At 35.5% G+C, this 13,927-nt stretch overlaps 1 long non-coding RNA gene across 1 annotated transcript; it reads left to right on the forward strand.

Annotated features, from left to right (window-relative positions):
* The first annotated feature begins 12,283 nt into the window (after window positions 1-12,283).
* On the forward strand, window positions 12,284-13,492 carry LOC145058756 (uncharacterized). The gene is made up of 2 exons (XR_013686497.1): window positions 12,284-12,454; window positions 12,980-13,492. It is a non-coding gene; the product is annotated as an uncharacterized LOC145058756 (long non-coding RNA).
* The last annotated feature ends 435 nt before the right edge of the window (window positions 13,493-13,927 follow it).

Below are 13,927 nucleotides of genomic sequence, written 5' to 3' on the forward strand. Positions count from 1 at the left end.
TATTATTATTTATACTAGTTGTGAGACCTGTCTACTCTACTATACAGGTTAATTAAAACAAATAGTTTACATAACCAACATGATAAATAGAGGAAAGTACTTCAATTATTAAGTAATAAGAGAAAATTGTTGTCATTTAACATATATCTGTGAGTAGATAATATACTCGTACAATTCAATAACATCTACTCACAATTTGTATTTAAATAAAACCATATATGATTTACGATTTAGTACTACAATTTAACATTGTAATTGTTTATTTAGAAACAACTTATATATTGATTTTTCTTTTTAATTTCGATTATGATGGTTAATAAAATAGAAAAAAACTATAAAATGTCATGTGGAAAATAATTAAATTGAAAATAACCACAAGATGACATATAACAAAATCAATGAGAATTTGACATATGACAATTTTTTTTATTTATTATAGTAAATTAATTTATTATGTTAATTTGTAACTATGATTTAGGTATTAAAATTCTTAATTTATTATGTTAATTTGTAATTATGATTTAGGTATCAAAATTACTTAATTTATTATGTTAATTTGTAACTATTTAAAGTAAAATATAATTTGCAATTTTATTTTTCGATGTCTAAAGTCTAAATTATCTTAAGATTAGTTTGTTAAGTTATATATTCTTTTATTGTTAAAATATATATTTTAATAATATCTTATTGGTTTAATTATTATAAAATTTTACGTTAACCAATATTTTAAATTGTAAATGATTAATACAGTAATAACAACTACAATGTGTGTATATTGTTGCTACATCGTTCCCCGAATGCATGTATGGCTATCCGTTTGTGGGCTTCTTCCAATGAGCAATCCTGACAACACTCTGCATGATGTTGACAAATATAGGTTAGAAAGCCATACTGAGGGCGGACCCCAATATTGTTCTCCGATACCTAAGTGCAAACTCTTCATTGATCATAAAAGTCTCAAGTATCTCTTTGATCAAAAGGAATTGAATATGAGACAATGATGCTGGCTAGAATTGCTCAATGATTATGATTGTGAGATACTTTACCACACTGGTAAAGCAAATGTCATAGCTGATGCTATAAGTCGAAAAGTAAACCTGGAAAGAAAAAGGTCAAGAGCGTTAAGAATAGAAGTTTTCTCGACGATTGTGGAAAGCATTACGAAAGCTCAGGAAGAAGCTTTGGAGAAAAATGACCGAAAGGAAGAACGTTTAGGCAAAACGTTGGTATTCGGTACAAATAGTCAATGATTAAAGGTATTCCAAAACAGGATTTGGGTGCCTAAGATGAGAGGAATAAGAGATCTTCTAATGGAAGAAGCTCACAAGACCATGTACTCGATTCATCCCGGCACCGCTAAAATGTATAGGGATCTGAAACTTTACTACTGGTGGCCGACGATGAAGCTCGATGTTGCAAAGTATGTGACAGAAAGTGTAACATGTGCGAGAGTTAAAGCACAACATCATAAACTTTATGGGAGTTTAGAACCTTTGCCTGTACCCATGAGTAAAAGGAAATACATCACCATGGATTTTGTGACTAAACTACCCAAGACGAAGAACGGTCACGACATGATTTGGGTAGTCGTGGATCGGTTCACAAAGAGTGCACACTTCATAGTAGCCAATGAGAGATGGTCTATGGATAAGCTTGCAAATGCTTACATGAAGGAGATAGTAAGACTTCACGGTGTTCCATTAACGATTGTATCGGATCGTGACAGTCGTTTCACATCAAGATTTTGGAAAAGTCTAAGAGAGGAAATGGGTACGAAGTTGTGTTTAAGTACAACCTACCATCCACAGACTGATGGTCAGAGTGAAAGGACAATTCAAATACTGTAAGATATGTTAAGAGCATGCACCCTAGAATTTCAAGGTAACTGGGATGAGCATTTACCCCTGATAGAGTTTTCCTACAACAATAGTTACCATTCGAGCATTAAGATGACACCTTATCAAGCCTTGTACGGACAGAAGTGTCGCACGCCGTCTTGTTGGCTTGAAGCCGGAGAAAAGCAGTTTATGGGTCCCGAAATAGTCCATCAGACTGTTGAAAAATTAAAAGTGATTAGAGAAAAGGATGTTAGCAGCTCAGGATCGCCAAAAGAGTTATGCTTACAAGAAGCGACGACCAATGACATTCGAAGTTGGAGATTCGGTGTTGCTCAAAGTCTCATCATGGAAGAGACTTATAAGATTTGGAAAGAGAGGAAAGTTGAGTCCAATATTTATTGGACCATTCAAGGTTCTTCAAAGGATTGGGAACCAAGCTTACAAGTTGGAATTGCCAGAAAAACTAGATGATATTCATAGCACTTTCCATACGTGTTATTTAAGAAAGTTTACGGGAGAAATTCCCGAAATAATGCCACTTTTGGAGCTAAGGATTGATGAAGATAAGAGGTTAGTCGAAGAGCCTGAAGCAATTGTTGACTGTAAGACAAAGAAATTGCAACGCAAGATGGTCGAATTAGTGCTTGTGTGATGGAAACATACGAATGGGCCGGACCTCACCTGGGTAACAGAGAGTGACATGATGAGTCGCTATCCACATCTGTTTGTTGATGCATGATTCGGGCACGAAATTATCCTAAGGAGGAGAGAATTGTAACACCCGCGTTTCTGGCTATGCATTATTACGATTATGTATTAGTTAGGGTCAACAATTGTAACCTATTTTGAAGTAATGAAGAAGAATTATTTGAGTATTATGTGATTTATGTGCAATATACGTGCTTATAACGATATAATTAATAATAATAAAAATATGAATCAAAAATATAATGAATAATTGACCCAATATCTTTACAGAAAGTTGAAGTAGTCATAACGAGGATTTCAAGGATATAAGGAACGCTGAAATCCGACTTATAACGAAGAAGTTATGATCCGTCGAAGTTTTGCGACTAAACCACCACAGTGTCGCGTATCGTAAGAAGTGAATTTTTGATAAACTACTTTTTAGCCTTAGATCTAAGCAAATGTCTTAGTATATGTTAAATCGAGAGTGTGCATATAGAGAACGTCCAAATCTGACTTCGTTTGAGGAAGTTATGATTTTCAAAGATTTAACGTAGCAATACACAACCCATAAATCAAATTTTAGATCGATCAATTTTTAGCCGAAACAACCTAAATGAGAATTGAAGATCTTAATAATAGGAGCTCAATGATATAAATACATTCGAAAACGGACGTCGGATGACAAAGTTATGAATTTTTAACGGACTTTGATCGTCTAAGTCTGTTAAAATATAACTTTAATAATAAAGTCAAAATTAGCCAACGGAGTCTAAACAAAAGTTGTAGATCCCGTCCATACCTACGCGTGGATATAAAGAACGTCAAAAACGAAGCTCTTATGCTAAAGTTACGGATTTTAGAAGATAATTAGTTTTTGGAGTAACCAGCGAGTGACACATGGCGCCATCTGAGCCGCACCTTCTTCCCTACGACTTTGCACGAGATCGCGACACGTGACACATTACGCCCAAATTAATTTTGAGTACGCTCAACGTAATTCTTGAGTACGCTCAGCGTACTCGGTGCTGACAGCTTATAAATAGAAGGCGTTTTTCACTTTTTTCTCACATCTCTCCCAAAACCCCCCAAACCCTCTAAGCCTTTCCATAGCACCTCCTAGGTGTTAGTAGCGAGTCCCAGAGCGCCATAAGTCCCCGAGAAGAAGAGCTTTCGGCTCAGAAGTTTTTCCCGCGCAGAGCCCAGTTTCTCGCTAAACCCCCCTTGTAAGTGAGTTATGTTTACCATAATTTAAGTATAACTTATGTTTAAGTTCATTATCGTTATTATGAACCTATAAACAAGATTTATCAGTGATTCCAATTCGTTATACTGATTGATCTACTTACGGGGATGATGTCTAGGATGTGATTTAGTGAGGTGTTTAAAGTGGGATTTCCAAATAGTATACTTCGTATACCAAACACACCCTACCTCCGATATGATCCTACATGGTTGTTTCTTACTTGATAGATAATGAAATTAGACTTTGAGTTAATGCTAAATCTAGACTAATAATTAGTCGCAATAAATATTAGACTAAAATCTAGTAATAATGATATTAGGTTTCGTCGAAGGAAAAGAAAATTATTAGAAGCGAAGCGCTGCCCGAATTTTGAGTCATCACTTTAACAAGTGAGTGCATAGTTACTTTCATCTTACACATAGATATGAAGTATTTAATATAAATTACATGCTATATGTGCATATTATTTGTGTTCTTGATATGTATGCTGGATGAACAATTTATACATGTTTTACTCGATTTAAACTGTATATGTATTTTATACCTATAAATTATAATGAGTAAAGATGGGTAAATGATATAGATGATGAAAGATGCAATAAATGACGAGAGGCCTCGATGTTTAAGTTGATCCAGTCATCTAGTGGAGTATAGATGACGACCACAGACTATTCTAGACAGTCTAGTGGGACGCTGACAGACTTGCAACCTGTAGGTGTTTTTGAACTACGTGTTCACCAGGTGTACTCCATCCCCTCATAGTTGCCTTACTGACATATATTGCAAAGGAATCCCCTAAGCAATATTTTCTTCCCGATGATGATCCTTAGGCTAGGTCCCTTGAATTAGATGCTTTAGGGACAGAAAGTGAGGATAATGGGAATGGGTAATCGGGTTGAATGATTTGATGAAATTAAAGAACTTAATTATTGTGGGTTGAAAACTCTATGTGCTCACCAGGCTCCCAAGCCTGACCCACTCAGTTTCTTGTATTATAGGTAGTGGCAAAAGAGCACATGTGTGATGATCAGATGAAAGATCTATGGATTATAGGTCGTTAGAATAATAGATGTTTTAAAGGCCTGTACTATTTCTGTTTATGCTTGTGCACTGTATTGATGATGACCTCCCAACGTTTTTAATATAATGAAAATACATTTCTTCGGAAATGCTTTGATAATATACTTATCATATTTTTGGGAACAAATTCTAGAGTATTATTCTTAAAAAGGCTACTCTGATTTTAAATAAAGCATAAACAAATTGGTCTTTTCTAACCGTGAAATTGGGGATGTCATATATATATATATATATATATATATATATATATATATATATATATATATATATATAATAACTACGTATAATACTACTAACATGTTCAAAGCCTCCATCATAGCAAAATTTGTAGTTGAGATACCCAAAAATGACATAAAAATATTTTTTGAACTCTATATATTAAGGGTGATGGGCCGTGAAACATCATAACGGCCCTTGGAAACCGCAACTCATTACTCTAACAGTAGGCGAGAACCGTCTGATAACTACCAAACCGTCGACGACTCATGAACCGCAAACGAGTTAACTCGTCTATAGTTTTAGTGGCCATTTTTGGCTAGTTACTAATTTTGACTATTTTTTTACAAAATAATTACAAAAAAAACTAGATTTGTAATTTTCTCTTTCATAGCTGTCTGTTTATCTACTGGTTGTCAAATTACACCCGCACGTGACGAACGTTCATGCCTTACGCCTAGTTTCCGAGTTTAGCAAATAAAAGAAAATAAAAGAAAAGAAAATAAGGACTAGATAGGAAAAGAAAAATTATTTTTATTTTATGTTTCCGAGTAAGAGAGAAGTGAAAGGAAACTTAAACATTTTGTTCAATTCTCCAATTCCTTCCAAATTGAAAGGAGGGAAAGTGATCATTTTATTTTCTTCCACTCTTATCTTTAATGAAACTCAAGAACACTAAATTATTTAACTTTCTTTTTTATTTCCATCATTTTTTTCTTCGTTAAGTTGAATTCAAGAACAAAATGTATTGGTTAGCCGATTTTCAATGACAAGGTGCGTTAACTAATGAGGAAAAGTTCACTCATGCTCACACATAACTCAGAAATGTTATTGAATGCGCTTATGGTGTTTTGAAGGCGAGATTCCCAATCCTAAAGCAAATGACTCTTTATCACTTTCCAATACAAAGAGACATAATGCTTGCTTGTTTTCCAGTCCATAATTTTATAAGAAAATGTAATATTTGTGATTAATTAATATGGACTTTGAAGATGACACTATGTTTACTGTTGAAATAGAAGGTGTAACAGCCCAAAAACTAGATAAATTTTTTCATTTTTGAAACTAGAAATACATTCGTAATTTGTTCCCAAAAATCCATTACATTATATTGTATCAAACATTTCAAATGTCAGAGTAACAAAATAGATAATTGCGGAAAGTGCTGGAGAGTGAATGCTACGCCATCAAGCCAAGCCCTTTCCCCTTAGTACCGGAAGTACCTACAATCACCCAATTAAACTGTAAGCAAGAGCTTAGTGAGTTCCCAAAATATCACATAACATACAATCACAAAATACCATGCAACATACATACATAAAGCTGTCCTTGGCTACCCCCATGGTCTTTACCAGGAATGCCATGGGCTACCCCCATGGTCTGATATTCAAGTGTCATAGGCTACCCCCATGGTCTTTACCTGAAATGCCATGGGCTACCCCTATGGTCTAATATCCATGTGCCATGGGCTACCCTCATGGTCTTCACATAATTGCCACGCGCTACCCCCGGGGTCTTCATACAGTCAATGCATAACAAATAACAATTCGCATATCCGATAATGGGTCGGCATTGGTGCCTTCGACCCATCGACATAGTGAGAAGACTCACCTCAAACTGCTGATAAAATACTGCTCGGCTACTGGTCCGGAAATCTCACACTGAATAAACACAAGTTATCCTAATTAGAATTAAATCATGAACCCAAGGAATAGGCCCAAACTCCTAAGTCCAAACTCCTCCAATAAGGCCCAAAGTCTTCTCTTCAATAATTGGACCAACATCCAAGGTCCAACACAATAATGGTCCACAAGGCCCAAAAGGCCCAAACCATACCACCTAAAGTCCAATGACAAGATCAAAGGTCCACTACCCAACTAAATCCAAGCCCAAGGATAAATAGGGCCTAAATGGCACAAAAGCCCATCGGAAGCCCAAAGTCCACTGGAAGCGTACTCCCATCGTACATCTTCAGTACGCTTAGCGTAGTAGCTCCTTGGGTGGTACGCACAACGTACAAGACAGTACGCCCAAAGTACAACCAATTTTTGCACAAAAAGGCATTAAGTGCTTATTACTCTAAGTCTCAACGTCCAAATACATATTTGAGTCGATTCTAAGGGCATAAAGTTGGCAACTTTATGCCCTTGCATGCCACATAGGAACCCAACACCTCAGTTTTCCCATTAAGACCCCTTTTAAGACCTTCAACTCATGCATGGACCCATAATAACCATCAAGTTAGCATTTTTTATGCTTTTAACATGCCCGAGGAGCTTAGATCTAATATTTCTAACCTCTGGAGTTTCTCAAACTCACAAGAGAGGGTCCATGGACCAAAAATAGACTCAATACCAAACTAGCAAAAGAAATAGCAAGGTATGGACTTTTTACCTCCAAAGGTTCCCCAAGATGAACTAGATGCAGGATCTAGAAGCTCAATAACATCCAAGACTTGGTTACCACCTTCTCTTTCTTGCAAACCCACTGAAATGACCACCAAAAACACTTTTAAGCTCAAGAATCACACTCTCATGCAAACAAAGGTTTAGGAACGAAAAGAGGCAATGCAGGCTGTTTAGGGTTTGGTCCAAATGACATAAGAGTGCTTAAATAGGGTTCATGGTCCAAAAATTAGGGTTTTAACTTAAGCCACGTACGCCCCGCGTACGTGGTGCAAGTCTGCGTCCATGCCACCCTAATACGCTAAGCGTACGCATATGTATGCCCAACGTACGTAGGACCTCTTTTGCAAAAATAAATTCATTCCAAGGGTTAAAGGGTAAATACCTGCATTTCGAATTTTATAGAATGTGGAGAAAGTGATGACTAAAACGTACACAACATTCAATGGGGGTAACAAAAACAATGTATATATGGTTAATTTGCATAACCAGATTGCTAATCAATTACTTTAAAGTTCTATGATAAGGAGTATGTTTAATCTGGATGTTATATGATGTTTGATTTGGATGTTATATGAATTTTAATTTGGATTTTGTATGACGTTTTGTATTTTATTTATAATTATTTATAAATTCATTATCGTTCAGCATAGTCGATGTCTAACCAAATAGTAACAAATAGTTCAGATGGTTAAAATAGTCATTTTCATCATTAAGAACCTGACATTCAAATGCCTGATCAAACATCAATTTATCATTCCAGATTCATAAATGTATGACCAAACATCAATTTATCATTCCAGGTTCATATAAAGCCTTTGAAAGGAGATATCAATTATCATTACCTCCCAAACTCTATAAAATTGCTCTCATTTAGTTGGAGATATTGATTACCTCCCAGATTCATAATTTCTCTCCCGCAACAAAAATTGGGCAAACAATTATTCTTCTACTTTAATATAGGGTTTGTTTTGATTTTGCAATTTGTTTATGTTTCTCCTTCTACTTTCCTCGCACACACGATTAGAGGGCCATCCATATATCTTTGACAATGTTACACAAGAGCTTCAAGCTCACTAAATGGTATATATTTTTCTCAAAATCTTACTTTCTCTCTTTATTTTCATTTTACGTTTGTTGTATGATATAATAATTGGGGTATGCATAGTTAAGTAATTAACCATTTGTTCTACTACTTTTTTCACCATCATATTTGGTTCAAAGTTATATTCAATATGATAAAGTGCTCAAATTGACATTGCTGATTTGTCAAAGTTTATTCATTTCTTTTTCCCTAACGGGAAAAGCGATATTTTTGGGCCCCTCGATGATTTGGTGTTGACTTATAGTGTCGGGCCCGACCAGGACTAAATTGATGTGTTTGATTAGAAGTTCTATGTCATTACAAATCAGAAATCGGGAAACAAAGTGTTGGCCAATGAGATTGATTTTGTTCCATGTCTCATGTCCGAATGATATCTTGAAGAATGGGGGATTATATGATCACTTATCTTAGGACACGTAATTGACTAGGTCAGAGTTCGACAACAAATTTTGGAAGCTACAATTTGCTGATCAGTTTAGAAGTTATAATGACAATTATAGTTATTAGACTTATCCAAGTGGGAGACTATTGGATTAGGTGTCTAAGCTCATAACTATATTTAGTATAAACTCGAGTGGATAGTAGCACAGTCCTTTTGGGTTGCCCTCAAACCTAGCAACTGGACATGATGATTTTGGAGAGAGAGAGTATAACACTCCAATTCAGGTATTACTACAAAAGCCCTTGAAGTTATTAACTATTTCATATTAAGCCCCTTAAGTACGATGGGCGTACTTTATGAGTACGCTTAGCGTACCACGAATAAATGATCGCGGAGGGCCAGCACGTACGTTGGGCGTACCAAGAGTACGCGGGGCGTACGTGACGGGTGTGCAAACCCTAATTTTCGGACTTGAGACCTATATAAGCATCCTTATCTCATTTGAGCTCCACCCTAACCAGCCTCCTTCACCTTCAAAGGTCCCTAAAAACCCTAGAATCATTTGAGAGTGTGTTTTGAGCTTAAGGAGTGCATTTGTGGTCATTTTAGTGTCCATTCAAGAAGGAGGGATTGCTAAGCAAGATTGGAGTGGCTTTGGGCTTCAAGAATCTGCATCTTGTTCACCTTGAGGAGCTTCTGGAGGTATAAAGCTTTGATCTTGCTATCTTATTCATTAGGTCTAGCTAGGGTTTTCTATTTTGTCCCTTTAGTTGGTTTGGGACCTCCTTTTGAGAGTTGAGAAACTCCAAAGGTTGAAATGGTTAGATCTGAAGTCCTTTGGTCCATTCATAGCATAAAAATGAAGTCTTGATGGGTGTTTTGACCTCATGCATGGATTAAGACCCCTTGGAAAGGTCTTAATGGGTTGTTGGGAACATATGGGACATGCAAAGGCATAAAGTTGCCAACTTTATGCCCTAGGACGTTTTAATGAGCTCAATTCTGATTATTGGACGTTGGGCGTAACTTAGCATATGCAGCGCGTACGACCCAGGGACCCGGTACGCTGCGCGTACCAGGGTGGTACGCAAGGCGTACGCACAGCAGATGGACTTGGACTTGTTTTGGGCTTGTAAGCTTTTGGGCCTTGAGTAGTCATTGATCCTGGTCATGTTTGGATTGGTAGGCCAACTTATCTGTCTTGGGCCATGGTTTCTATGGTTAAGCTTTATTGGGCCATGAGCCATTAATGATAATTAGACATGGACTTTAGGCCCAATAGCAAAGGAAGACTTTTGGGTCATTGTGAAAGGACATGGGGTTGGGACTCTTCAATTGGATTGTGTTTAGTCCTAACCTTGATTAATGTTATTATTGTTCAACATGGGTGGTTACAGACTGTTAGGAGAGCAACTTTCGGATTCAGCAGACAAAGGTGAGTCTCCTAACCATACCAATGGGTCTAAGGTACCAAGGCCGGCCCATTTTATGATATGTGGTATCCTAGTTGTAATTGTATTATGTGGCATGTTAGTTAGTATGAGCTAGGAAGTATGCTAGTGGTATATGTGGTATGTTTGTATGGAAGACCATGGGAGAGCCCATGACACTTGGATGTAAGACCATGTGGAGAGCCCATGGATTTTCTATCAAAGACCATGGGAGAGCCCATGCCACTTAGGTGTAAGACCATGTGGGAAGCCCATGGCATCCTAAAGTAAAACTCTGGGGACGAGCCCACGACATCCCTGTTTGTTGTATGCATGGCTTATGTGATATGTGTAGCTGTTATAGCTAATATGATATGTGGTTTGTGTGTGGGTATGCTCTGGGGAACTCACTAAGCATTAGCTTACAGTTTGTGGATCTGTTTCAGGTACATCTAAGCCTAAGGGCAAGGACAAGGCGTGATGGCGCGGGGTGCACTCTTACTTAGGCATTTTTATGGGTCACTCTAACATTTTGAAATAAAATTGTAATTGACATGAGTTTTGAAAAAAAATGTATTGGGATTACATGATTGATGATATATAGATTTTGGCAAATTAAAGATGAAAATTTTCTTTTGAAAATGGGGTTGTTACAGAGAGGTTGATTTATTATTTGAGTAATAAATTAAAATAATTGGTTTATTAATATATTATGAAAATAATATATTAATTAGAAATCATATTGTTTAATTAATAATTAATCAGAAATTAATTGGAATTAATTTGATTAATTAAAAGTACAGGGTCTGTTTGGTTATTTATTAAAAGTTAAGGAAAGAATCCCAAGGACCTCATTGGACGAGGTTGAAGAAAATCACTTGGGCAATCCCAAGGAGTTTTCGTCCAAGCCCCTTGAATGAGGGGAATGGGCCACTTGGTCACCAAGCAAAAGGATTTAGGGTTTTCTCCTTAAACCCTAGCTTTTGCACCAAGCTACCTTAGCTATATAAAGGGCCATAACCCTTCACAATTTTGGGAATCCTTCTCATTGGAAGCCTTGTACAGAATTCTTCTCCCCTTTCCTCTCATCCTCTTGCTTGTGTTGGGTGTGATTCCATTAGAGACACGACAATTGTGGTGCTTGCTTCCAAAGGATCAACAAGAAGGTTTCTTTGTTATTTGCTACAATAGCAATCAAGGTATGTAATCTTTAACCCTATTTTGGTTTTTTTTGAAAATAGCCTAGTGTTCTTACGATTTCCTTTTGATGTGACATTGTTGATTTGTCGTATGTAGCGTATTCCAGGCATTGGGTGTAAAAACGAAATGACTTAGATACAAAGAATGACAATTGAGTGATTTTTATTTTTTAGAAGTGACAAAATTAAGTTAAAGTTGTTTTATAACACATAAAATAAGTTATTGCTTTATTATATGATTAAGTTAAAGTTGTTCTATAGCACATAAATTAAATACAATCTGTATATGTTATAGATGGTATCTTAATGAGTGTACTTATCATACATAATTTAAAAAGAACTTCGTTGATTTGTCATATGTAGCGTTGTTCTATAGCAACAAAAAAGACACGAAAATGATAGATATAAATTATCGTTATTGTGGTTTTTTATAAGTAAAGTGAGTTTTTTTTAGTGAAAATGATGTGGATGATATCTTTATTTTTAGTTTTTTAATAAATAAATATTAGTTTTCTTCAAATTAATTTAGTAATATAAAAAATAAATTTCAAAAAAATCTTAAACTTTAACCTTATTAACCAAAAAGTGTTACCAGGCAAAAAAAAAAAAGACTTTTGCGTCATTTGAGCCAAATTTCCTGCAGATTTCCCAAAAAAATAAAGATTATTTCATTTGATCAAAATATAAAATAATTTCCTGTTTTCTCGAAATTAAAAGGATAGAATTTTCTTCGATCGAACAACCATGAAATCCTTCTCGTCGTTTTTTGATTCACCATGGCCATCGGCTTCTGGAATCAGTTGGACTTACGATCTCTCAAGAATTTCCGTCAAATCTCTCCCATAGTTAACACTAATCTAAAACGGGTCTGTCTAATTTGCCCAAATTTCTTAACTTTGGTTTATTGAATAAACGTACTTTCGTAATTGATGATCTTGTTTACGATAAAAATTGATAAAAATCAATTCGTGTTTAGGCTTACACGAAGAATTCCGTAGGTATTTGATTGCGAAATTTTTATATGATTCCTTCGGTTTACAAAACATCATCTTCTGTTTTATTCTTTTTCTGTAACCTTTGCAAAGTTTTGTAATTGAAGAACTTGTTTAGATGTTCATAAAAACTAATCATGATAAAAACAATCAAATAAAATTTTTGTTACAGATTTAGCGTAAATAGCTTCCGTCTAATGTGATTGGGTAGATTTTGACCCAAGGTTGGCTCTTTTCTCTTTTAATTTTTTTATACTCTTTACACTGTTACACATTTCATTAATCTTTAGTGGTTCTGTTGCTCTTTTCGAATATGGGGTAAAAAGTTTGCTCCCGATTCTCTGTTTGCATCCATCTTTTTTAACCAATCTTTGTTGATAGTGTTTAATTCAATTGCAGTTTCTTGTTTGGTTACTATTGCCTGTTGGGCACATGGTGGTTGATACTCAGGCGATTATTCAGAATGCTCGTCTTGGAGATTTCGATTATGCGAAGCATGTTCTCTTACTTCTTAATAATTTCGCTTTGTTTTTCTTTGTATTATCGGCAGGTCACGGTGAGTTTTAATTACTGACCCAACCCGTAACCCGACACTCACCCAATCCAAAAATAGACGGGTGAGGGTTGAGATTTTTAACCCGCCAACCCGTTTATTTCATGGGTTGGGTTACCTGTTTGGGTTCGCGGGTCAACCCGTCAAAAAAATAGATATATTTAATTATTAATGAAATCTGATTTCCTTACGTATTCGTAATGTTTTGTAGCATTGTATTCATTTCGTATTCGTATGTAGCTAGTTTGTGTTTGCGGTGACCTAATCAAAAAAGAAAAAGCAAATGTCTGTCATTTTTAGATACTCACTTTGTATGAATGTTTTCATTTTTCAATTTTATTTGGATATTAATGACTTTATGAATTTATGTTGAAAACCTTTTTTTTTTATGTTAATCACTTTACAATTTTATGTTGAAAAAACCTTATTTTTTAAAATACATTGCTTATTTATTAAACATGTTATATGGGTTGGGTTGAAGTTTTCAACCCACCAACCTGTGACCCATCAAACCGCCAACCTATATATTATATGAGTTGGGTTGAGTTTATATTTTTTGACGCGCCAACCTGTCCCGTCAACTCGAACCCAATCCAACCCAACCTAATTGCCATGGCTAGTTTTTAATTTCATTTGAATTGTTTTTTATTAAGTTATTGCGGATATAATTTAATGTATATGACGTTAATAACATAAAAGCAACTATATTTTGTCATTTTTTTTTCACCCAATTTTCATTTGTGCTAAAATAAATCACTATTTTTAGATAAACGCAACCACTATCACCTGTAAAT

This window comes from Lactuca serriola, chromosome 6, assembly GCF_051521515.1.
Source record: "Lactuca serriola cultivar US96UC23 chromosome 6, Lser_US96UC23_V15, whole genome shotgun sequence".
NCBI lineage: Eukaryota > Viridiplantae > Streptophyta > Magnoliopsida > Asterales > Asteraceae > Lactuca > Lactuca serriola.